Raw genomic sequence first — 27,364 nt, 5'->3', positions numbered from 1 at the left:
TTTTAAGGACCGCTGTTCTTTCAAACATAAGGTCAATTACAGTCGCGTCCCAACTGGGACCTTATTCCCTATGTAGTGCAATACTTTTGACAATTACATTCCCCACTATGTAGGGAATAGGATGCCATATGGGACGCAGCCTAAGAATGACGTTGTGGGGTGGTAATGGACATGAAGAAAACAAGTTCACATCAGTTTCGGCTGATCAAATTATCATTTGATCAAATTATGTGTAAGAACGACAATTATATAAAGAAGACTCCAACTCATCATTTATACTGCTCCTTGGCCGGTATTCAATCTGTTGAGTGCTGTCGACAATGCACCGTTTAAAGGCAATGCTCATGCTTTCACAGATTAAAGATGCAGTCCGGAATGTTAAGGACAACAAATTTATGACATAATGTACAAATTGGATTCGTTAACACACACACACGCATGCACGCACAATCGCACTACACACAAACACACACCTCATGTTCTCCTCTCCTCATTACAGTACCAGAGATGTCTTCTTAAGTTAGACATCAGCTCGTGCCTGTGTTATAAAGTACTGTTATACTTAAAGCCTTAACAGAGAAGAAGCCTATTATAAATATAGATTGACATGAAGCACACAAGGTGGCACTTTGTTTCAATCTGGAGAGTGCCATGTTATAGTCAATGCAGAAGATGTGAGATGCTGGAGACCTACAGTACATCAGCATTTGTTATGATGCTGGAAATATAAGGTAGCCTGGTCCCAGATCTGTTTGTGCTATCATGTCAACTCCTTGCTATGCCAAAAACGACAATGTGTGGCAAGGAGTGGCATGATGGGACAAACAGACTGGTGCCCAGGCTAAATATACCAGAACATCACCATTTATTATAATCATAGAATTAGAATAGAAGATGATGGGCCTCCGAGGGCCTCCCGAGCGGCGCATCACTACAGCCTGGGGTTCGATCCCAAGCTGTGTCACAGCCGGCCGTGACTGGGAGTCCCATACGGCGGTGCACATCTGGCCCAGCGTCGTCCGGCTCAGGGGAGGGTTTGGCCGGGGGGGCTTTCCTTGGCTCATTACACTCTAGCGACTTCTTGTGGCGGGCCGGGCGCAAGCTGACTTCAGTCATCAGTTGAACGGTGTTTCCTCCGACACATTGATGCGGCTGGCTTCCGGGTTAAGCGAGCAGCAATGAGACAAGATTTGATCGCAATTGGATATCACGAAATTGGAGAGAAAAAGGGGAGAGGACTGTCATGTGGCAGAGAGAGAGAGAGAGAGAGAGAGAGAGAGAGAGAGAGAGAGAGAGAGAGAGAGAGAGAGAGAGAGAGAGAGAGAGAGAGAGAGTCTGTCATGCATTGGTACCCGTATCAAGCTTCAGAACATAATACAACCCTAACCTAAACCAATCCGTCATACCCGGTTGGTGTTCCTGACCGTTACTAACGACGTCAACAGCAGTGGGAGAGGGACTCCTGCCTCTGACTGGGCTGTGTGAGAGGGACTCCTGACTCTGTCTCCTACTCCCTCTGACTGGGCTGTGTGAGAGGGACTCCTGACTCTGTCTCCTACTCCCTCTGACTGGGCTATGGGAGAGGGACTCCTGACTCTGTCTCCTACTGCCTCTGACTGGGCTGTGGGAGAGGGACTCCTGACTCTGTCTCCTACTGCCTCTGACTGGGCTGTGGGAGAGGGACTCCTGACTCTGTTTCCTACTGCCTCTGACTGGGCTGTGGGAGAGGGACTCCAGACTCTGTCTCCTACTGCCTCTGACTGGGCTGTAGGAGAGGGACTCCTGACTCTGTCTCCTACTGCCTCTGACTGGGCTGTGGGAGAGGAATTTATAAAGGAGGCAGTCTAAGAGATGGACCATGTGCCACATCAACTTCCCTCTCCTGTCCCCTCCTATCCTCTCTTGACTCTCAGCTTGTTTAAAAATGTGGTGCATCGTCTTGACGATGGGAAATGTTCACCAACTCTGAGTCTCCTCTGTCCTCCTGACTGCCCTTAGTTTTTGAAGCTGTGCAGTGTGCAGAATCATGGCCCTGCTGCCGGGCTGATGGGAAATATTCACAACTCATGCATCTGCTTTGTCTCACTGTCAATGTTACAACTGATAGTGAGGAGAACAAAACCTAATGTTGCCGTATGTTTACATAAGCTTGTTAAACAAAGTAGGTTATCAATAATGGTGGACCAAACTGTATACTGTAAGGATTGGTTGTACAGTGTTTAATCTTATATACGTTTTTCTACAGAAAAGCTTCTCCAGTTTGATCTTGTGGGGACTTGATGAGTTGCTCTTAGATGTTCACTAAGATTGTGAACACATCTACATGCTGATGTGATGGTAAATGCTGTAAGGATGATAACAACTGACAAATAGTCATGAAGATTTTAGGACACACTGCACACACATAAATGTCCTCAACTGAAAGCTCCAATATCAGGAAGTTCATTAATCCATCTGTTGCTCAGTAATCCTAACTAAACTAATTGAATGCAACTCAATCATATGATTAATATTAATTCAATTAAAGTCAACTACCCCTCTTCAGTTCTCCTCTAATGTGATACAGAAAACTGTTCAGCAGGAAAGTATGTTAAACTGTCAGACGCATGGCAAATGTAACACTATGCTCAGCCCCTGTCCTCCTGCACTGAAGTTAGTGTCTGTCTCTATGTTTGTTTCAGGATGAACATCACCTGGCAGACATTGGAATTCACAATATTATTCACAATATTAACCCCCCTCCTCCATCTTCTCTGTTCAGTCTTCCTAACCCTATCCAGAGGCTCTAACTAAACCATCACAATTCTCTTAGTTCTACTTTATTCAGGTGGAGCCTAATGAAAATACTGAAGTGTCTGGTGCAGCATAATGTTGTTCACAACGTCAGCTAAATCAACCTCTTATTACAAATTCAATGCCACATGTTTACACCTCATGAGATATTTCAACCTCGTGTTTTTCTCCTCTAACTGTGTTGTAAAAGGTTTGCTGAAATGAGAAAAGGATAATTGAGTTTAATTTGCAGTTGGTTTGTTCCTTGCGATGTTGCCATATGTAATGTTGTCTCTGGCTGGAACAACCTTTTACGTTAAATTATCAAATAAATTAAACCCATCAATCAATTCACATGGACATGCATCTCAAAGGAAGAACGCGGATTGCGCTTCAGTATTTTCCCTGCATGCTTTTCTTCTGCGACCATACACACTCCTACTGAGTCACGAGATGCTCCTGCAGTCTATCAAAGCGCGCGAAGCTGGAGGCAGCGAAGAGGATGCGTGCGTCTCCGGTGGACTTGATTGCGTGTTTGGGAATGTTTTTAACGAGGGTGGATTTCCTACACTTGAACAAATAATTGTTTCCCAAGATCACACCCACTGAATTGAATGGTTATGAGTCCCGAGAATGTTCATGGAATTGTTGGAAATTCTGGAAAATATTTTTTTCTGCAACCATGTTTGATCGCGACCAGAGAGGAAGATAGAATCAGCTTGCTCTAAACGCTGTTGCCTTAGGTTACATATTCAGTATAGGCTACTTCTGTCAACTGGAATACCCAAAGGAACAAGGTGGAATAGTTTTTCTTCGTCCTATTTCTATTCTGCAACCCACAGAAGCCCTGCTGTAGTAGGCCAATGTGTTTCAAACAATGAAACAGAAGTGTATAATTTTTTGACTGTCAAATGTCATAGTCAAAACGTACTGGACTGAGACGGTAAGTTTAGCTGTGTATTTTTGTTTGCTTGTAAAATGCGTTTGTATAGTATATTGACATTGATGGGATGATCTCCAAACAACCACATTGAACATTTGAGGATATTAATGGTTTCACCAAATTCAGTTATTACCAGCAGTTGTTGTTATCATATTCATTTTAAAAATAAACGAAGAAATATTTATATTATCCAGAAAATGTATGTAAATGCTTTGCTGACTTTGTTGTTAGCCTCTGGATTTTTGTTGATTTAGATTCCGCTGGACTTTTTCTTTACTGCCAAGGACGTTGGAATTAGTCAACCTGCCCTCGGGGCAATTAATAAGATTTGGTATGTAAATCTGATCCACTCCATTGAGCATGACACATTACAAATCTGATTCCCCCTGTCTCTGTCCACTGCCTCCCCAAAATGTAGATTAGGGGTAATCAATGTTATCTAATCTAACCTGTCTAGGTGAGTGAGATTGCCTAGCAGTAGCAGCAATGTCTCGACTGTACTACAGGAGGACAGACAACTCCTCCTACAGGGACCGGATCGCTCTGAGGATTGTCAGGGCCGAGTCTGAACTGTCTGGCCTGGAGAAGAACTACCTGGGAGCAGTGGAGAAAGGAGACTACGCCTCAGTCAAACAGGCTCTAGAGGTAGGGATGGAGGGAGGAGAGGAAAGGAAAGGAGGAGGGAGGAAGGAAGGGAGGGGATGGATGAGAAAGGAGACTTTGCACCTCAGTCAAACGGGCTCTGGAAGTAGGGAAGAAGGAAGGAGAGGGAGGAGTGGGAATGGAGAGAGATGGAAGGGAGGAAGGAATGGAGGTAGAGAGAGGAAGAGGGAAGGGTGGGAGGGAGGGAGGGAGGGATAAATAAGTCTCAGTTCAAGTACAACATCAATAAACATGATACAATTTGCTATCATGATACCATATAACTAAGTAAACATCCGTTGTCATTCCCTCTCCCGCCTGTAGGAGGCAGAGATCTACTTCCGGATCAACATTAACTGTATAGACCCGTTGGGCCGCACAGCTCTGCTGATCGCTATTGAGAATGAGAACCTGGAGATTATAGAGCTGTTGCTCAGCTATAACGTGTACATCGGTGACGCTCTGCTACACGCCATCCGTAAAGAGGTGGTGGGGGCCGTGGAATTGCTGCTCAACCACAAGAAGCCCAGCGGGGAGAAACAGGTAGAAGAGTGCTTCCCAAATTGCACCCTTTTCTTGAGTGTTTGCTATAGTCACTTGGTGGAGGGGTTCACCTGCATACAGCACAACACACTGTCCTTGTGTTATCACCTACATACCAATAGGCTACCTGCTTTACAATCAGATTGGTCTTGAGAACGGCCTTAGACCAGACATGTCGATATAGAACAGTCTCTACTATATGCCCTCTTCTTGTTTTCCTGTGGTTTACACTATCCCATCCCCTCCCAGGCACATACTCATTCCTATAAGGATTACTTCAACCCTATTTTATTTTTCATGGAATAGATCAGCTATGAAATTAGCAGATTTGAGTCTATTAAATAACATTACTTGCATCACTTCTAATCCCGCCCCCTTCTTTTATATAATGGCCCAACCCCTGGTTAGCGCTCGGTGGAAAACATTAACATTCAACCCTAACTAAAAGCTACAAGGACAAAATCTACATGTGCAATTTAGAAATGTTTCTCCATGCTATGACACACTGTATATTTGAACCATTTAATGTTGGTGAATTACATATTCTTCCTCCTCACATCTCTTGCTTCAGCACAGTGTCTCTCTCTTCTGCACATAATTCCCTTTTCACTTCTCTCTCTGAATGTGTTGGTCTACTCTAATTAACTGGTTCTCTCAGAACTGCAATGAGATACGCTACTCTGGGCAATTTACACATTTTCCCCATACACTTGCACTTTGGATATTTGAACCATAATTCTTACTATATATTCTCCACAGCATCTCTTCCCTCTCTGTGTTGATCTTGGTTGCGTCCCAAAATGGCACCCTATTCCATATTTAGTGCACACAACCCTATAAGCCCTTATCAAAATGAGTGCACTATATAGGGAATATGGTGCCATTGAGACTTGAACAGGTGAACAGAGGTATGATAAAACAGACAGGGGGTCCCTTAGGTTTGAAAGAGAATGCTTTACTCTGCTCATCACTTTATTTAAATCACTGCTGATCCACTAAACTAGATGCTCCTCACCACATCTCCTAGCCCTCCTGTGATTCCTCTGTTTGCAGTCTGTTTACTTATACACTCGCTTCGTGATATGTTAATCATCTGATTTACATGTCTGTTGATCACTATAGCAAACGAGTCAATAGGCAGGTACTGTCTTTCATCTGTATAGGCTACTGTATTTTTCTGATTTGTGTGTACAGTGATACATCTGTAGCCTATTGACGGCATCTTATTATGTGAAACTGTGAAAAGGTTACATGGTCTCACCAGTCCTAAGGGCAGGCAGGCAGGCAGTAGGAAAAGGATAAGGTGCAAAAATATATTTTTCTAAATAACGGTAGTGATGGTAGAATAAATAAACATGTTGGGAAGATAGGCAAAATGACTTACAAAAACAAACAAACTAGGAGCAAAAATGTATTTCCCCGGTGCGGCAGGTAACCTAGTGGGAGCCTTGGCACAGTAACTGAAAGGTTGCTGGTGCAGTGTCCGGTATGCTCTGAAGGGGAGTGTGAACATATGTGGGTGGGGAGCGAGGGAGCTCCAAGAAGCAACACACAAAGACACAACATTAAAAATAAATGCTCAAACTGAAGGAAAATAACTTCACTCGAATTACATAGATAATTGGGCACTTGCGAACAAGTATTTAGCAGCATGTTAAAAACAGTAACAATATTGGCATATCATAATTAGGCCAACCTCAAGGGTGCACAAGTGAGACCGGGGCTGTGGCCCTCACAGGCAAAACTCTTCCTAACAAAGGATACAATATCTTGAATTATGATATTAGGCTATTTAAACTGAACCATTTATCTTGAAAAAATATATTTTAGTGTGACTATTACTCTTGTTTGCAGAGGGCCAAAAATAGAACGTGAAATGTAACCGGAAGATATACACAGTCCTGAAATGCATACAACTTTATCAAAATACACTGCATTATCAAGGGTACATATATGATTTAGCTAGTTTTAAAACATGTAACAGAACAGAATACAGTAGGTCTGACACACACACGCACACATGCACACACACATACACACACACACACACACACACACAGATATACACACACACATTCACACACACACACACACACACATACGGACACACATACCATTACAGAGATAGTATATGGGGGCTGAACACTTCTCAAACACATTTTCAAAGACGTCAAAGAAAACTCCCACAGCACCAGAGCTGCTCTGAAACACTTTGGATTCAACTAAGACCCTTTTAACTAGATGGACAAGAACTCATAGAGCCTCCCATTTGGTTAGCTATTGAGACAATGTCTACATACACCATACAGTATTACATCTGAGTTAGGATTCTGTCCCTCCATCAGATGGAGAGAGGGAGAGAGAGAGAGAGAGGAGTGTAATAGAAGAGTGTATTTACACCCTCTCATCTTTCTATCAGAGGAGACCGTTGCGTCTCTCTTTCACATCTCCACTGTATCCCCACCTCTATTTCTCCACCTCTCTTTCTCCACCTCTCTTACTCCATCTCTACTGTATCTCCACCTCTATTTCTCCACCTCTCTTTCTCCATCTTTACTGTATCTCCACCTCTATTTCTCCACCTCTCTTACTCCATCTCTACTGTATCCCCACCTCTTTTTCTCCACCTCTCTTTCTCCACCTCTCTTACTCCATCTCTACTGTATCCCCTCCTCTTTTTCTCCACCTCTCTTTCTCCACCTCTCTTACTCCATCTCTACTATTTCTCCACCTCTCTTTCTCCACCTCTCTTACTCCATCTCTACTGTATCTCCACCTCTATTTCTCCACCTCTCTTATTCCATCTCTACTGTATCTTTATAATTGGCTCATTCATCCCCCTCCTCTCCCCTGTAACTATTCCCCAGGTCGTTGCTGCAAATGAGAACGTGTTCTCAGTCAACTTACCTGGTAAAATAACGGTAAAATAAAATAAATAAATAAAATAAAATAAATCTCCACCTCTTTTTCTCCACCTCTCTTTCTCCATCTCTACTGTATCTCCACCTGTCTTTCTCCACCTCTCTTTCTCTATCTCTAATGTATCTCCACCTCTCTTTCTCCACCTCTCTTTCTCCATCTCTTCTGAGGGAGATTAGAGATAATGATAATAAGGTCAGACTCCATCTCAACAGCATGACCTAACTGCCAGCGATGCTAGTCATTGTTTCAAATTCACATTGTTAATGCAAACACATCCTCTGGACCACACGCATGCACGCACACACACCATCAGGAGCATCAGGAATCAATGACAAGAAGACCTGTGGTTTACGGGAACATCACTTAGATCTGAGTTGTTGTGATAAGGGGAACAGTAATGTAATCCTGTCATCTAGTATTTCCTCATACTGTAAGTGAAGTGGTCACTCAAGTGCCTCTTTCCTTATTATCTCCTCCCAGAGGGAGACCAATCAGACTGTGGTTGTGTCCCAGATGGCCCCCTATACCCTATATAGTGCACTACTTTTGACCAGAGCCCTATGATGGTGCCATTTGGGACGCACGCTAAATGATTAGACCCTGTCAATCAATCAATCAAATTGATATATAAAGCAGATGTCACAAAGTGCTTTTACAGAAACCTATCCTGAAACCCCAAAGAGCAAGCAATGTAGATGTAGAAGCATTGTGGCTGGCTAGGAAAAACTCCCTAGAAAGGCAGAAACCTATGAAGAAAACTAGAGTGGAATCAGGCTATGAGGGGTGGCAAGTCTTCTTCTGGCTGTGCCCGGTGGAGATTATAAGAGTACATGGTCATTAAGGCAAGATCATTCTTCAAGATGTTCAAACATTCATAGATGACAAGCAGGGACAAATAACAACCATAGTGGTTATAGAATTATCCCGGGACAGGGCTAACCAGGCAGGATATAGCCGCACCCACATTGCCAATGCACAGCCCCCACACTACCAGAGGGATATCAACAGACCACCAACTTATTACCCTGAGACAAGGTGGAGTATAGACAACGAAGATCTCCCCACCGCAAGAGCTCGAGGGTGCGCACAACCAGACAGGAAGATCACTTCAGTGACTCAACCCACTCAATTAGAGTATAGCGATACTCAAAAGTTATGCACCCCTCCTAGGGACGGCATGGGAGAGCACTAGCAAGCCAGCGACTCATACGGTCAGAGGCAGAGAATCCCAGTGGAGAGGGGGGAGCCGGCCAGGTAGAGACAGCAAGGGTGGTTCGTCACTCCAGTGCCTTGGTGTTCACGTTCGCACCCCTGGGCCAGACTTCACTCAATCACAGGACGCACTGAAGAGATGAGTCTTCAGTAAAGACTTAAAGGTTGAGACTATTCCATAAAAATTAAGGATAGGAGAAAGCCCTGCCTCCAGCTGTTTGCTTAGAAATTCTAGGAACAATAAGGAGTCCATGCAATGCTTTGTAGGTTATCAGTAAAAATGAAATCAGCCCTAGCCTTAACAGGAAGCCAGAGGTTTTGCACTGGAGTAATATGATCAAAATTTTGGATTCTAGTCAAGATTCTAGCAGGCGTATTTAGCACTAGCTGAAGTTTATTTAGTGCTTTATCCGGGTAGCCAGAGAGTAGAACATTGCGGTAGTCTAATCTTGAAGTGACAAAATCATGGATCAGCATTTCTGCATAATGTTTTGACAAAAAGTTTCAGATTTTTGCAATGATAAGAAGATGCTCTTTAAATATTTTTTATATGTTTGTCAAAAGAGAGATCAGGGTACGGAGTAACACCGAGATCATTCATAGTTTTATTTGTGATGAGATTAATTGTCAGATCAAACAGCAGATCTCTTTGTTTCTTGGGACCCCTGTTTTGTCCGAGTTTAAAAGTAACAAATGTACCGCCATCCACTTCCTTTTGTCTGAAACACAGTCTGGTAGGCAATTTTGGGGCTTCACCATGTTTCATCGAAATGTACAGTTGTGTGTTGTCTGCATAGCAGTGAATGTTGGTATGGTGTTTCCGAATGACATCACCAGGAGGTAGCACATACAGCGCATTTGGAAAGTATTCATACCACTTCCCTTTATCACATTTTGCTACGTTACAGCCTTATTCTAAAATGTCTTAAATTAAAAATGTTCCTCATCAATCTATACACAATTCCCCATAATGTCCAAGCAAAACAGTAAATTTTTTATTTTTGCAAATGTATACATATAAACCCGATCTAACATCTCTGGAGAGACCTGAAAATAGCTGTGTGGCGACGCTCCTCATCCAACCTGACAGAGCTTGAGAGGATATGCAGAGAAGAATGGGAGAAACTCCCCAAAAACAGGTGTGCCAAGCTTGTAGTGTCATACCCAAGAAGACATGAGGCTGTAATTGCTGCCAAAAGGTGCTTCAACAAAGTACTGAGCAATGGTTTGAATACTTGTGTAAATCTGATATCAATTCTTTTTTCTTTCTAATATATTTGCAAAAATGTCTAAAAGCCTGTTTTTAGACACACACACACACACACACACACACACACACACACACACACACACACACACACACACACACACACACACACACACACACACACACACACACACACACACACACACACACACACACACACACACACACACACACACAGCTACTTCTCAAGTAAAACCTAAGCCATGTACCTCTATTGTATTGGTTCATAACAAAACATTATGGTATTGATATTGATAATACTACAATGTTGTTATTAATTCAGTTTAGTCTAATTCAGTCTTCTTCTTCAATCGATATCTGGATTGAACACATATCTTCTCTCTTGCCCATCATCATCCCTATCTGACTATAAACTTTATTTATCTCTGCCCCACCCTCCCTCCAGGTTCCTCCCATCCTATTGGACAAGCAGTTCTCTAACTTTACTCCTGACATCACACCCATCATCCTGGCAGCTCACACCAACAACTATGAGATCATCAAACTGCTGGTGCAGAAGGGGGTGTCCATGCCCCAGCCACATGAGGTGGGTCTGAATCTGGATATATGCTACACTATGGTGTAGTACTATGGTAAATGATTAAGTACTACATGCTACAGTATGATATAGTATGTAATGTAGTACAGTACAATAGTCACTACACTATACAGTATGATACAATAGTAGAGTACAGTATGATAGTTACAGTACTGCCCTCCCTCCACTAACTCTCCAGTACCGGTGTGTGTTCCAGGTGCGCTGTAACTGCATGGAGTGCGTGTCCAGCTCTGATGTGGATAGTCTTCGTCACTCCCGCTCTCGTCTCAACATCTACAAGGCCTTGGCCAGCCCATCACTCATAGCCCTCTCCAGTGAAGACCCTTTCCTCACAGCCTTCCAGCTCTCCTGGGAACTACAGGAACTCAGTAAGGTGGGGGTTTTAACAGATATTTGCTAAGTTGATTTAATTAAATTAAATTGAGGTGGAGAATGAGTCAAAGAAGAGTGAGGAGTTGTCTCAGCAGTGTAAGTACTTTATAAGCAGTTTATGGACTATGAATTGACTTTATCCTCTTCATTCTTATGTGGAACAAGACTGTTAACTAACAGTTTCTGACTGTTTCAGGTAGAGAATGAGTTTAAGTCGGAGTATGAGGAACTATCTCAGCAGTGTAAACAGTTTGCCAAGGACCTGTTGGACCAAACCAGGAGCTCCAGAGAACTAGAGCTGATCCTGAACTACAGAGACGACATCAACCCTCTACTGGATGAGAACACCAATGACCTGGCCAGACTCAAACTGGCTATCAAATACACACAGAAAGAGGTAAGACATAACCCATGTTTCCTCAGGAAGGTGTGTTTATTGTTATTTTACTGCATGTTGAAGCTCGGCCAGGTGGCTCTCCCTCCCAATGTCTTTAGTACAGCTGAGGGTTTTACATGTTGTATGTCAGTGGATAAAGCATGAAGCTAATGTCTGCTGTTATCTCTAAGATAGGATTTAGGAGTAGTAGATGGCCAGATTGGGGTGGAGACTTCCTATGGGAGTTGTAATTCTGTGGTAATCACCAGGTTGTGTCTGAAAATGGCATCCTTCCTTAGTGAAACAACACAGTACTGGAGCTATGTCTCAGTCTGCTGTCCAGTCCCTTGATGGGAACGTAATGAAACATAATGATAAAGCAATAAGGATGCTACTAATAGGATAATGTTTGCTTGGAATACTAACTCACAATACATCAAAATTACACAGAAAGCAGCATGTTGCACAGGAAAACAACAACCTTGGCCATGTCCTATATGGCACCCTATTCCCTAGTACAGTTATGAAATGGAAGTTGTGAAATGTTGCCCCCTACTGAGTAGAAGGGGACACTGCATCTGTACTCACAGAGAGTGAAGATGACTGAGAACTGCAGAAAAAACACATTCATTGCTTAATACTTTTAACCCTTTCCATGAGGTGGACATTTACAGTATGACACTGCTGAAAATACACAACATGCTATATCCCTTTACGGTTAGGGATAGAACAGAGATAAGACTCAAGTCTCCATAGAGAGACATTTATAAGAACTCCAAGTTCCTGTTTGAAAGAGTGCCTGTCCGTCAAATCTGTTCCTCATGAAACATTGTTATGTTTTTCTCTCTGGGAGATTTGATTGAACCATCTGCTCTGCTCTGTGTGACGTTGAGGTTAATCTCAGTCTAACCGAATCACGAACAAATTACAACCAAATGGATCCCCATCACTTAGAGCAGGGCATTGTGGGGGATGAGGTCATCAGTGAGGTCATCAGTCAGAGAGCGACTGAGACAGAGAGTGTTTTAGATGGTACCTGAGACAGTCAGAGTGTTCCTTATCAAACCTTGTAAGCAGAGGCAGATCTGAAAGAAATGCCCTTTTCACACTGCTGAGCCTAGTTGAGCCAAACTGTAATGGTCTGGTTACACATCCACCACAGTTCCTGGAACTATGCTGACAAGGACAATATGAAGAGAAAGCATCCGGCGCAGCGCAGTACAGTGTGTGAGGAGGATATTAGAGAGGAACAGAGATGCCAAGGAGGGACACTTGGGACCAGGCCAGGGACAGCTGGTAACACTCACCAGACTGATCAGGCACATTAAGGTCATTAACAGCTGGAGGTGCTGCTGGACTAAACCAGACTAAACAGTCATTGACCGCGGCCCAAATGGCACATAGGGTGTAATTTAGACCTCCTCCATTAGCTGGGTATGTTTACTGCTGTACCCAACTGTCCAACTGTCAGTATGCTGTGCCCAACTGTCCAACTGTCAGTATGATGTACCCAACTGTCTAACTGTCAGTATGCTGTATGCTGTACCCAACTGTCCAACTGTCAGTATGCTGTGCCCAACTGTCCAACTGTCAGTATGCTGTGCCCAACTGTCCAACTGTCAGTATGATGTACCCAACTGTCTAACTGTCAGTATGCTGTATGCTGTACCCAACTGTCTAACTGTCAGGATGCTGTACCCAACTTTCCAACTGTCAGTATGCTGTATGCTGTACCCAACTGTCTAACTGTCAGGATGCTGTACCCAACTGTCCAACTGTCAGTATGATGTACCCAACTGTCTAACTGTCAGTATGCTGTACCCAACTGTCTAACTGTCAGGATGCTGTACCCAACTTTCCAACTGTCAGTATGATGTACCCAACTGTCTAACTGTCAGTATGCTGTATGCTGTACCCAACTGTCTAACTGTCAGTATGCTGTACCCAACTGTCCAACTGTCAGTATGCTGTACCCAACTGTCTAACTGTCAGTATGCTGTACCCAACTGTCTAACTGTCAGTATGCTGTACCCAACTGTCTAACTGTCAGTATGCTGTACCCAACTGTCTAACTGTCAGTATGCTGTATGCTGTACCCAACTGTCTAACCTTCAGTATGCTGTACCCAACTGTCTAACTGTCAGTATGCTGTACAGTATGCTGTACCCAACTGTCCAACTGTCAGTATGCTGTATGCTGTACCCAACTGTCCAACTGTCAGTATGCTGTATGCTGTACCCAACTGTCTAACCTTCAGTATGCTGTACCCAACTGTCCAACTGTCAGTATGCTGTACCCAACTGTCCAACTGTCAGTATGCTGTATGCTGTACCCAACTGTCTAACTGTCAGTATGCTGTATGCTGTACCCAACCTTCTAACTGTCAGTATGCTGTATGCTGTACCCAACTGTCTAACTGTCAGTATGCTGTATGCTGTACCCAACTGTCTAACTGTCAGTATGCTGTACAGTATGCTGTACCCAACTGTCCAACTGTCAGTATGCTGTATGCTGTACCTAACTGTCTAACCTTCAGTATGCTGTATGCTGTACCCAACTGTCTAACTGTCAGTATGCTGTACCCAAATGTCTAACTGTCAGTGTGCTGTATGCTGTACCCAACTATCTAACTGTCAGTATGCTGTATGCTGTACCCAACTGTCTAACTGTCAGTGTGTTGTATGCTGTACCCAACTGTCTAACTGTCAGTATGATGTATGCTGTACCCAACTGTCTAACCTTCAGTATGCTGTATGCTGTACCCAACTGTCTAACTGTCAGTATGCTGTATGCTGTACCCAACTGTCTAACTGTCAGTATGCTGTATGCTGTGCCCAACTGTCCAACTGTCAGTATGCTGTATGCTGTACCCAACTGTCTAACTGTCAGTATGTTGTATGCTGTACCCAACTGTCTAACAGTATGCTGTACCCAACTGTCTAACCTTCAGTATGCTGTATGCTGTACCCAACTGTCTAACTGTCAGTATGCTGTACCCAACTGTCTAACTGTCAGTATGCTGTACAGTGTGCTGTACCCAACTGTCTAACCTTCAGTATGCTGTATGCTGTACCCAACCATCTAACTGTCAGTATGCTGTATGCTGTACCCAACTGTCTAACTGTCAGTATGCTGTACAGTATGCTGTACCCAACTGTCTAACCTTCAGTATGCTGTATGCTGTACCCAACTGTCCAACTGTCAGTATGATGTACCCAACTGTCTAACTGTCAGTATGCTGTATGCTGTACCCAACTGTCTAACTGTCAGTATGCTGTACCCAACTGTCCAACTGTCAGTATGATGTACCCAACTGTCTAACTGTCAGTATGCTGTACCCAACTGTCTAACTGTCAGTATGCTGTACCCAACTGTCTAACTGTCAGTATGCTGTATGCTGTACCCAACTGTCTAACCTTCAGTATGCTGTACCCAACTGTCTAATTGTCAGTATGCTGTACAGTATGCTGTACTCAACTGTCTAACTGTCTGTATGCTGTACCCAACTGTCTAACCTTCAGTATGCTGTATGCTGTACCCAACTGTCAGTATGCTGTATGCTGTACACAACCTTCTAACTGTCAGTATGCTGTATGCTGTGCCCAACTGTCCAACTGTCAGTATGCTGTATGCTGTATCCAACTGTCTAACTGTTAGTATGCTGTATGCTGTACCCAACTGTCTAACTGTCAGTATGCTGTACCGTATGCTGTACCCAACTGTCAGTATGCTGTATGCTGTACCTATCTGTCTAACCTTCAGTATGCTGTATGCTGTACCCAACTGTCTAACTGTCAGTATGCTGTACCCAACTGTCTAACTGTCAGTATGCTGTATGCTGTATCCAACTGTCTAACTGTCAGTATGCTGTACAGTGTGCTGTACCCAACTGTCTAACTGTCAGTATGCTGTACAGTATGCTGTACCCAACTGTCTAACCTTCAGTATGCTGTATGCTGTACCCAACTGTCTAACTGTCAGTATGCTGTACCCAACTGTCTAACTGTCAGTATGCTGTACAGTGCTGTACCCAACTGTCTAACTGTCAGTATGCTGTACCCAACTGTCTAACTGTCAGTATGCTGTACAGTATGCTGTACCCAACTGTCTAACCTTCAGTATGCTGTATGCTGTACCCAACTGTCTAACTGTCAGTATGCTGTACCCAACTGTCTAACTGTCAGTATGCTGTACAGTATGCTGTACCCAACTGTCTAACCTTCAGTATGCTGTATGCTGTACCCAACTGTCTAACTGTCAGTATGCTGTATGCTGTACCCAACTGTCTAACCTTCAGTATGCTGTATGCTGTCCCCAACTGTCTAACTCTCAGTATGATGTATGCTGTACTCAACTGTCTAACTGTCAGTATGCTGTATGCTGTGCCCAACTGTCCAACTGTCAGTATGCTGTATGCTGTACCCAACTGTCTAACTGTCAGTATGTTGTATGCTGTACCCAACTGTCTAACAGTATGCTGTACCCAACTGTCTAACCTTCAGTATGCTGTATGCTGTACCCAACTGTCTAACTGTCAGTATGCTGTACCCAACTGTCTAACTGTCAGTATGCTGTACCCAACTGTCTAACTGTCAGTATGCTGTATGCTGTACCCAACTGTCTAACTGTCAGTATGCTGTACCCAACTGTCTAACTGTCAGTATGCTGTACCCAACTGTCTAACTGTCAGTATGCTGTACCCAACTGTCTAACTGTCAGTATGCTGTATGCTGTACCCAACTGTCTAACCTTCAGTATGCTGTACCCAACTGTCTAATTGTCAGTATGCTGTACAGTATGCTGTACTCAACTGTCTAACTGTCTGTATGCTGTACCCAACTGTCTAACCTTCAGTATGCTGTATGCTGTACCCAACTGTCAGTATGCTGTATGCTGTACACAACCTTCTAACTGTCAGTATGCTGTATGCTGTGCCCAACTGTCCAACTGTCAGTATGCTGTATGCTGTATCCAACTGTCTAACTGTTAGTATGCTGTATGCTGTACCCAACTGTCTAACTGTCAGTATGCTGTACCGTATGCTGTACCCAACTGTCAGTATGCTGTATGCTGTACCTATCTGTCTAACCTTCAGTATGCTGTATGCTGTACCCAACTGTCTAACTGTCAGTATGCTGTACCCAACTGTCTAACTGTCAGTATGCTGTATGCTGTACCCAACTGTCTAACTGTCAGTATGCTGTATGCTGTACCCAACTGTCTAACTGTCAGTATGCTGTACAGTATGCTGTACCCAACTGTCTAACCTTCAGTATGCTGTATGCTGTACCCAACTGTCTAACTGTCAGTATGCTGTACCCAACTGTCTAACTGTCAGTATGCTGTACAGTATGCTGTACCCAACTGTCTAACCTTCAGTATGCTGTATGCTGTACCCAACTGTCTAACTGTCAGTATGCTGTACAGTATGCTGTACCCAACTGTCTAACCTTCAGTATGCTGTATGCTGTACCCAACTGTCTAACTGTCAGTATGCTGTACCCAACTGTCTAACTGTCAGTATGCTGTACAGTATGCTGTACCCAACTGTCTAACCTTCAGTATGCTGTATGCTGTACCCAACTGTCTAACTGTCAGTATGCTGTATGCTGTACCCAACTGTCTAACCTGTCAGTATGCTGTATGCTGTCCCCAACTGTCTAACTCTCAGTATGATGTATGCTGTACTCAACTGTCTAACTGTCAGTATGCTGTATGCTGTGCCCAACTGTCCAACTGTCAGTATGCTGTATGCTGTACCCAACTGTCTAACTGTCAGTATGTTGTATGCTGTACCCAACTGTCTAACAGTATGCTGTACCCAACTGTCTAACCTTCAGTATGCTGTATGCTGTACCAAACTGTCTAACTGTCAGTATGCTGTACCCAACTGTCTAACTGTCAGTATGCTGTACCCAACTGTCTAACTGTCAGTATGCTGTATGCTGTACCCAACTGTCTAACTGTCAGTATGCTGTACCCAACTGTCTAACTGTCAGTATGCTGTACCCAACTGTCTAACTGTACGTATGCTGTATGCTGTACCCAACTGTCTAACTGTCAGTATGCTGTACCCAACTGTCTTACTGTCAGTATGCTGTATGCTGTACCCAACTGTCTAACTGTCAGTATGCTGTATGCTGTACCCAACTGTCTAACTGTCAGTATGCTGTATGCTGTGCCCAACTGTCTAACTGTCAGTATGATGTATGCTGTGCCCAACTGTCTAACTGTCAGTATGCTGTATGCTGTACCCAACTGTCTAACTGTCAGTATGCTGTACCCAACTGTCTAACTGTCAGTATGCTGTATGCTGTACCCAACTGTCTAACTGTCAGTATGCTGTACAGTATGCTGTACCCAACTGTCTAACCTTCAGTGTGCTGTATGCTGTACCCAACTGTCTAACTGTCAGTATGCTGTATGCAACTGTCTAACTGTCATAATGCTGTATGCTGTACCCAACCTTCTAACTGTCAGTATGCTGTATGCTGTACCCAACCTTCTAACTGTCAGTATGCTGTATGCTGTACCCAACCTTCTAACTGTCAGTATGCTGTATGCTGTACCCAACCTTCTAACTGTCAGTATGCTGTATGCTGTACCCAACCTTCTAACTGTCAGTATGCTGTATGCTGTACCCAACCTTCTAACTGTCAGTATGCTGTACCCAACTGTCTAACTGTCAGTATGCTGTACAGTATGCTGTACCCAACTGTCTAACCTTCAGTATGCTGTATGCTGTACCCAACTTTCTAACTGTCAGTATGCTGTATGCTGTACCCAACTTTCTAACTGTCAGTATGCTGTATGCTGTACCCAACTGCCCAGGCTTGCTTAAGATGTGCCTGTTTTCGTGGCAGTTTGTCAATGTGGAGTGGAAAGCAAGTGAGAAAGAATAGTAAACATTGTGAAGTTGCATTAGACACACGTCTCCAATAACAACTAATTAGTAATGTATCATAAAGGCTGACTCCCTCCCTCCCTCCCTCCCTCCCTCCCTCCCTCCCTCCCTCCCTCCCTCCCTCCCTCCCTCCCTCCCTCCCTCCCTCCCTCCCTCCCTCCCTCCCTCCCCTTTCTCCCCCCTCTCTCTTTTCCTCCCCTCCTTCCTTCCTCAATTTCCCTCCTCCAGTTTGTAGCCCAGCCCAACTGTCAGCAGCTGCTTGCGTCTCGTTGGTACGATGAGTTCCCTGGATGGAGGCGTCGTCACTGGGCAGGGAAGTTCCTAACCTGTGTCTTCATCGGCATCCTCTTCCCCCTCTTATCCCTCTGCTACCTGGTCTCTCCTAAGAGCCGCTATGGACACTTCATCAGGCAAGTAGCCTAGAGGTTAGATAGGCAGGCCAGCAACCGGAGGGTTGCCAGTTTGAATCCCTGGTCTGATGGGAAAAATCTGTCAGGAACCTGAGGTTGAATTTCTGTTAGACCTATTGGTCAATTAAGTAATCTTCTTCTTCATCATTAGGAAGCCCTTCATCAAGTTTATCTGCCACACAACGTCCTATCTCACCTTCCTGTTCCTGCTGCTGCTGGCCTCCCAGCACATCGTTTCTACAGACCCCAACAGACAGGGGCCGCCTCCTACTGTTGTGGAATGGATGATACTACCATGGGTACTGGGTAAGAGTGTGTGTGTGTGTGTGTGTGTGTGTGTGTGTGTGTGTGTGTGTGTGTGTGTGTGTGTGTGTGTGTGTGTGTGTGTGTGTGTGTGTGTGTGTGTGTGTGTGTGTGTGTGTGTGTGTGATACGTGCGCAGAGTTGCACAACATGGTGCTTCATTGATACAAACAAGATGTCAACTCCACAGAAGGTCAGCTGATAATAGAGTCATTTGAGACAAACCAAGTAGACTGCTATTGATGTTAATGATAGTTGATGACAATTCTGACAGGAAATGGTGGAAACCAAGCTTGTGTTTCAGCCAAATACTCTATCAACCATTTACACCTAGTTTTCATGCATTGAACTCACACTGCATTGTAAGACAACCCAGCCCATGTGTGTCCTATGTAACTTCCATTATGGTGTTCTGTTCAGTGCAACCGCATGGCAGGATGCATGGGCATGCTACCTGTTCATACCTGTCTACCTGTCCTGCATCACCGCTTAATATGGCAAATGCACCACCCTCGATCGCAAAGCGATGCAGAGAGTAGTGTGGACACCTCGGTACATCACTGGGGCCGAGCTCCCTGCCATCCAGGACCTCTATATCAGGCGGTGTCAAAGGAAGGCCCAAGTAATTGCCAGACTGCAGCCACCCAAGCCATAGTTCACTCTGCTACCGTCCGGCAAACGTTGCCGGTGCATAGGCTCTTGGACCAACAGGCTCTGAGACAACTTCTACCCTAAGCCATAAGACTGCTAATTAGTTCATTAATGGTTACCCAGACTATATACACTGACCCTATATTGTGCTGACTCTATGCACACTCACACACAAACTACTATGACACTCTCACACAAAATCCACACACATTCACATACACTACATACGCACATACACATAACACACAAACGCATACCTAAAACATAAACACCACATACAGATGTAGGATCTTAATTTGAGCCTGTTTGCTACAGCAGGAAAAAAAATCATGCGGCACCAGGAAATGTGAATTATTATGTGGATTATAATTAATGGACATTTTGGTGGGGGTTGATCAATTTTTCATTAGGGCAAACTTTAGAAGCCTTGTTAAAACTCAAATACACTACAAGTTTGCATTTCCTGCTATGCAGGAACATCCTCGGAAACAGAAAAGTGATACAATGAAGATCCTACATCTGTACACACACATGCATACTGAGACACTTTACCCTGCCTTGTACATATCTACCTGAAATACTGGTATGATCTGGTATTGGTACTCCCTGTATATAGCTCCATTCTAGTGTATTTTATTCCGCTTGTATTACTAATTAATTGTTATTATAATAGTTTAACTCTGCATCATTGGGAAGGGCTCGTAAGCAAGCATTTCACGGTTAAGTCTACACCTGTTGTATTTGGCGCATGTGACCTGAGGAATGTGGCCATAGATCAGAGAAGTGAGACAGACATGAAAAATTAGCTCTGTCGGGCGTCAGACAGGCATGACAACGCTAACCCTAGGACTGCGTCCCAAATGGCACCATTTTCTCAATTTAGATCACTACTTTTAACCAGGCCCCCATAGGCCCTCCTCAAAAGTAGTGCACTATGTAGGGGATAGGGTGAGTTACATAGGGCTCTGGTCAAAAGTAATGCACTTTGTAAGAGATAAGGTGCTATTTGGGATATACCATAACCTGCTGGTCTGTTCTCTGTCCTGTAGGCTTCATCTGGACAGAGATTAAACAGATGTGGGATGGAGGGTTCCAGGACTATATCCATGACTGGTGGAACCTCATGGACTTCGTTATGAACTCTCTCTACCTGGCTACCATCTCTTTGAAGTTCGTTGCCTATGTCAAGGTATGATGGTTGTTGTGTACTAGATAATATGAAATACGCTTGAATAAATTGCACAACGAGTTCTTGAAAATACAACCAGCTTACACTCAGGCTTCATTTAAATGAATAGGAGCGCCTCACGCTTGTCAAAAGTTGTCCAGTGGAGCAGTCTTATTGGACAGACTATGGAATGCTGCCTCGCTGTCTCTCCCTCTCTCCCACAGTAGACTCTGACCTGTCCCCTCCGTCTCTCCCTCTCTCCCACAGTAGACTCTGACCTGTCCCCTCCGTCTCTCCCTCTCTCCCACAGTAGACTCTGACCTGTCCCCTCTGTCTCTCCCTCTCTCCCACAGTAGACTCTGACCTGTCCCCTCCGTCTCTCCCTCTCTCCCACAGTAGACTCTGACCTGTCCCCTCTGTCTCTCTGTCTCTCCCACAGTAGACTCTGACCTGTCCCCTCCGTCTCTCCCTCTCTCCCACAGTAGACTCTGACCTGTCCCCTCTGTCTCTCCCTCTCTCCCACAGTAGACTCTGACCTGTCCCCTCCATCTCTCCCTCTCTCCCACAGTAGACTGACCTGTCCCTTCCGTCTCTCCCTCTCTCCCACAGTAGACTCTGACCTGTCCCCTCTGTCTCTCTGTCTCTCCCACAGTAGACTGACCTGTCCCCTCCGTCTCTCCCTCTCTCCCACAGTAGACTGACCTGTCCCTTCCGTCTCTCCCTCTCTCCCACAGTAGACTCTGACCTGTCCCCTCCGTCTCTCCCTCTCTCCCACAGTAGACTCTGACCTGTCCCCTCCGTCTCTCCCTCTCTCCCACAGTAGACTCTGACCTGTCCCCTCTGTCTCTCCCTCTCTCCCACAGTAGACTCTGACCTGTCCCCTCCGTCTCTCCCTCTCTCCCACAGTAGACTGACCTGTCCCCTCTGTCTCTCCCTCTCTCCCACAGTAGACTCTGACCTGTCCCCCCTGTCTCTCCATCTCTACCACAGTAGACTCTGACCTGTCCCCTCCGTCTCTCCCTCTCTCCCACAGTAGACTCTGACCTGTCCCCTCTGTGTCTCCCTCTCTCCCACAGTAGACTCTGACCTGTCCCCTCCGTCTCTCCCTCTCTCCCACAGTAGACTCTGACCTGTCCCCTCTGTGTCTCCTTCTCTCCCACAGTACAGTGGCTTCAGGGCCAGGAACGAATGGCAGATGTGGCATCCTACCCTGGTAGCAGAGGCTGTGTTTGCCATCGCTAACATCTTCAGCTCCATCCGCCTCATCTCTCTGTTTACAGCTAACTCCCACCTGGGACCTCTACAGGTCAGGATTATCATACAACTGCGTTTCTGTCATTATGTCCAGGAGTATATGTATTAAGCGTCTTAGAGTAGGACTGCTGATTGAGGATCAGTTTTTCCTTTTATTCGCAATGAATAATGTTACATGGTCAGGGGAGGACCTGATCCTATATCAGCAATCCTACTCTGATAAGATTGGTACATATGGCCCCTGATCTGTAAAGCACTTTGAGCTGCAATCTATTGTATGAAAGGTTCTAGTTTATGATGATGATGACTATGATGATGAATATGATGATAATCCTCATTATTCCAGATCTCTCTGGGCAGGATGCTGCTGGACATCCTTAAGTTCCTGTTTATCTACTGCCTGGTGCTCCTGGCCTTCGCTAACGGGCTCAACCAGCTCTACTTCTACTACGAGACAGACGAGGGACTGAAGGGATGCAAGGGCATCCGCTGCGCAACACAGAACAACGCTTTCTCAACGTTAGTAAAGACCATGCATTATAATGTGTTTGTTTGTAATATATTAAAGTTTTGGTTGGGCTACAACATTCTGGTAACTTTCCCAATATTCCCAGAATCAGGAGGCAATTGTCATTTTTGTAATTTAGCCGGATATGTATGTTTTGACAATTGCCTGGATTAGGGCAAAAGTAGAATGGCAGCCTTTTATGATAAATGGACTATTCTTGTAAATCCTGCTTGCCTTATATATTTAGAAATATAACCCTCCCTCTCTCATCCCTTTCTACTATCTCTCTCTCTCTCTCTCATCCCTTTCTACTCTCCCTCTCTCTCACACTCTCATCCCTTTCTACTCTCTCTCTCTCTCTCTCGCTCTCTCTCTCTCTCTCTCTCTCCCTTTCTCTCTCTCTCTCTCTCTCTCTCTCTCTCTCTCTCATCCCTTTCTACTCTCTCTCTCTCTCTCTCTCTCTCTCTCTCTCTCTCTCTCTCTCTCTCTCTCTCTCTCTCTCTCTCGCTCTCTCTCTGTCTCTCTCTCATCCCTTTCTACTCTCTCTCTCTCTCTCTCTCTCTCTCTCTCTCTCTCTCTCTCTCTCTCTCTCTCTCTCTCTCTCTCTCTCTCTCTCGCTCTCGCTCTCGCTCTCGCTCTCGCTCTCGCTCTGTCTCTCTCTCATCCCTTTCTACTCTCTCTCTCTCTCTCTGTCTCCTCTAGGTTGTTTGAGACGCTCCAGTCGTTGTTCTGGTCTATCTTTGGGTTGATCAGTCTGTATGTGACCAACGTGGAGGCAGACCATCAGTTCACAGAGTTTGTAGGGGCCACCATGTTCGGAACCTATAACGTCATCTCTCTGGTGGTTCTACTCAACATGCTGATCGCCATGATGAACAACTCCTACCAACACATCGCTGTGAGTGTAACATTAACCTTAACCTTAACCCCAGCCATGATGAACAACTTAACACATTGCTGTGAGTGTAACATTAACCTTAACACACTAACCCCAGCCATGATGAACAACTTAACACATTGCTGTGAGTGTAACATTAACCTTAACCTTAACCCCAGCCATGATGAACAACTTAACACATCGCTGTGAGTGTAACATTAACCCTAACCTTAACCCCAGCCATGATGAACAACTTAACACATTGCTGTGAGTGTAACATTAACCTTAACACACTAACCCCAGCCATGATGAACAACTTAACACACCGCTGTGAGTGTAACATTAACCTTAACACACTAACCCCAGCCATGATGAACAACTTAACACATTGCTGTGAGTGTAACATTAACCTTAACACACTAACCCCAGCCATGATGAACAACTTAACACACCGCTGTGAGTGTAACATTAACCTTAACACACTAACCCCAGCCATGATGAACAACTTAACACATTGCTGTGAGTGTAACATTAACCTTAACCTTAACCCCAGCCATGATGAACAACTTAACACATCGCTGTGAGTGTAACATTAACCCTAACACTTAACCCCAGCCATGATGAACAACTTAACACATTGCTGTGAGTGTAACATTAACCTTAACACACTAACCCCAGCCATGATGAACAACTTAACACACCGCTGTGAGTGTAACATTAACCTTAACACACTAACCCCAGCCATGATGAACAACTTAACACACCGCTGTGAGTGTAACATTAACCTTAACACACTAACCCCAGCCATGATGAACAACTTAACACATTGCTGTGAGTGTAACATTAACCTTAACACACTAACCCCAGCCATGATGAACAACTTAACACACCGCTGTGAGTGTAACATTAACCTTAACACACTAACCCCAGCCATGATGAACAACTTAACACATCGCTGTGAGTGTAACATTAACCTTAACACACTAACCCCAGCCATGATGAACAACTTAACACATTGCTGTGAGTGTAACATTAACCTTAACACACTAACCCCAGCCATGATGAACAACTTAACACATTGCTGTGAGTGTAACATTAACCTTAACACACTAACCCCAGCCATGATGAACAACTTAACACATTGCTGTGAGTGTAACATTAACCTTAACACACTAACCCCAGCCATGATGAACAACTGCTACCAACACATCGCTGTGAGTCTTACTCTATCACTGGAATGCAAAATCATTCATTCATTCACTTGTTTGTTTATGAGTCCAACAACCTGTCTGCTGTCATTTAATATCACACAGTTTTGTTCATATCACTTGTTCAGATGCTTAGCATGTGTTGTTTCTGTTCAGGATCATGCAGACATTGAGTGGAAGTTTGCAAGAACCAAGTTGTGGATGAGTTACTTTGAAGAGGGGGGGACTCTGCCTTCTCCATTCAACATCATCCCTAGCCCCAAGTCAATCTGGTACTTCATCTGCTGGATCAGGAAACACATCTTCAAGATCACCAGGGCCAAGAAAACAGAAACATTTGGAACCATAGGGGTGAGGATGAGGTCTCTAGTCTACATCAACAGTACTTTTATTGAACAGTAGGGTGGCAGAATTCTAGTAATTTCCCCAAATTCCCAGGTTTTCCAGAAATCCTGGTTGGATGATTCCCGTATTTCTTGTTTATTCCCCTCTGATTCTGGGAATCTTCCAACTAGGATTCCTAGATGTAATGCTTATCCCCTCTGATTCTGGGAATCTTCCAGCTAGGATTTCTGGAAGACCTGGGAATTTGGGAAAGTTACTGGAATTCTGCAACTCTTACAGCTTACAGTTGAAACTTCTACTCCTTCTCTTCTCTAGTCTCAGTGGGTTGTTCACAACGAATTATCATGAATGAAATGACCTGTTCTTCCCAGAATGGTTAGACGTGCATCATGAGACATAACTGTTCTGATAGCATCAGCAGTTAGAAGTTAAAGGGATAGTTTGGGATTTTGGCAATGAACCATTTTTATGTCTCTGCGTCCAGTATGAAGGAAGTTAGAGGTAGTTTCACAAGCCAATACTAACTAGCATACGCGCTAGCTTAGCGAAAAAGACGTAGCCCAAAGACGGGAAGTCTTCTCATACAGCTAGTTAGCATTGGCTCACAAAACCACCTCTACCTTCCTTCATACTGGATCCAAAGACATTCAAATTGGATCCACGAGTTCATCTGACTCTGGAGAAGAAGATAAAGGGCTTCATTGCCCAAACCCCAAACTATCCCTTTAACAGAGAATGGGCAGGTGATGACAGCGCTAGCTGGCCAAATCTCTACCAAGCAGGAAATCACATTAACTGACTAGTCATGCTGCCTGGTGTGCTTTTGGAGTAAATTAATGTTTCTCTTTTGTAGAGACGGGCTGCTATAAACGTAAGAATAAACCACCAGTATCAGGTATTTATGTGTTTCTTTTATCAATATAAAATTCATTATGTTTCAGTTTTCAATGTGTTTCATTCTGTAGATGCACATATTTTGAACTTGATTTTTCCCAAATGGCACCCTATTCTCTATATAATGCACTACTTTTGACCAGAGCTCTATGGCCCTATGGCCCTATACTACAGTATATAGGGAATAGGATGCCATTTGGAACACATCCCTGTACCTGTCCACTCTCAGGATAATGTTTTCCATATTATTAAGTAACCCAGCAGTGGATGTATTTGATAGGATTTTATCAACCTGTGGACTGTGTTGTTTTCAGGAGGTTTTGAGGAACCTGGTGAAGAGATATGTAGCAGCCATGATCAGAGATGCCAAGACAGAGGAAGGACTGACTGAGGAGAACTTTAAGGTAAGGTTTCCTCTGACATTACACATGTATTTACATGTGTTTCTCTATCCAGCACCAGACAGGGACTACAGAAGAACAATAAGCATTGTTTCTAACTCCAGCAATGAATGTTGATTAACGTGCACTGTCCACTGTAAATGTCATAAATAGATAAACAAGTTGTATGTGTGTATGTTTCTTTCCCCAGGAGCTGAAGCAGGACATCTCCAGCTTTAGGTATGAGGTCCTGGGGATGATGAAGGGGAAGGTGGGGCCCGAGGGTGGGGGCGTGGCTCTAGCAGGAAGTAAACCCAGTGAAGAGGCAGGGGCCTCCATTTTGGTCTACCCTGACCACTCCTTCAAGTACTCCCCCAAGTTCTCCCCAGCCACGCCTAAGACCAACATGTTTCCCGACACCACATCCATACTCCAGCAGAGGGCAGCCCCCTCCTCCACCTCCTCCTCCACATCCCCTTCCACCTCTCAGGGCTTGAACCGACTGGTCAACGGCTCTGTGGTACCCTCTTGGGCCTCCACTGACACCTCCTCCAACCCCACCTCCTCCACTCCCATCTCCTCTTCCTCCTCCACTCCCATCCATGCCTCCACCAAAGACATGCTGGCCAGGAAAAACTTTCCCAAAGACATCTGTGACTTTGGGCTCTACTCTGTGTCTGAGGAGATGGGAGAGGCTGACCTGGAGGTGCTGGACTGTGATGGAGAGAAGGAGGAGCAGGGTGGAGCGAGGGAGAGGACGTGTACAGAGAAGGAAGAGAACGAAGGGAGGGGAGAGTGAAGAGAGAGAGTCCATGTTAAAACAGACTGTTGAGGATGAGACTGATACGTAGAAGG

The 27,364-nt window shown here is 44.5% G+C and overlaps 1 pseudogene; it reads left to right on the top strand.

Annotated features, from left to right (window-relative positions):
• Window positions 1–3,256: 3,256 nt before the first annotated feature.
• Window positions 3,257–27,360, top strand: LOC139548456 (short transient receptor potential channel 4-like; annotated as a pseudogene).
• Window positions 27,361–27,364: the final 4 nt, after the last annotated feature.

The sequence above is a fragment of the Salvelinus alpinus genome, chromosome 21 (genome assembly GCF_045679555.1).
Source record: "Salvelinus alpinus chromosome 21, SLU_Salpinus.1, whole genome shotgun sequence".
In the NCBI taxonomy this organism is placed as follows: domain Eukaryota; kingdom Metazoa; phylum Chordata; class Actinopteri; order Salmoniformes; family Salmonidae; genus Salvelinus; species Salvelinus alpinus.
The sequence above is the reverse complement of the archived record's forward strand: the minus strand, read 5'-3'. Positions and strand labels throughout refer to the sequence as shown.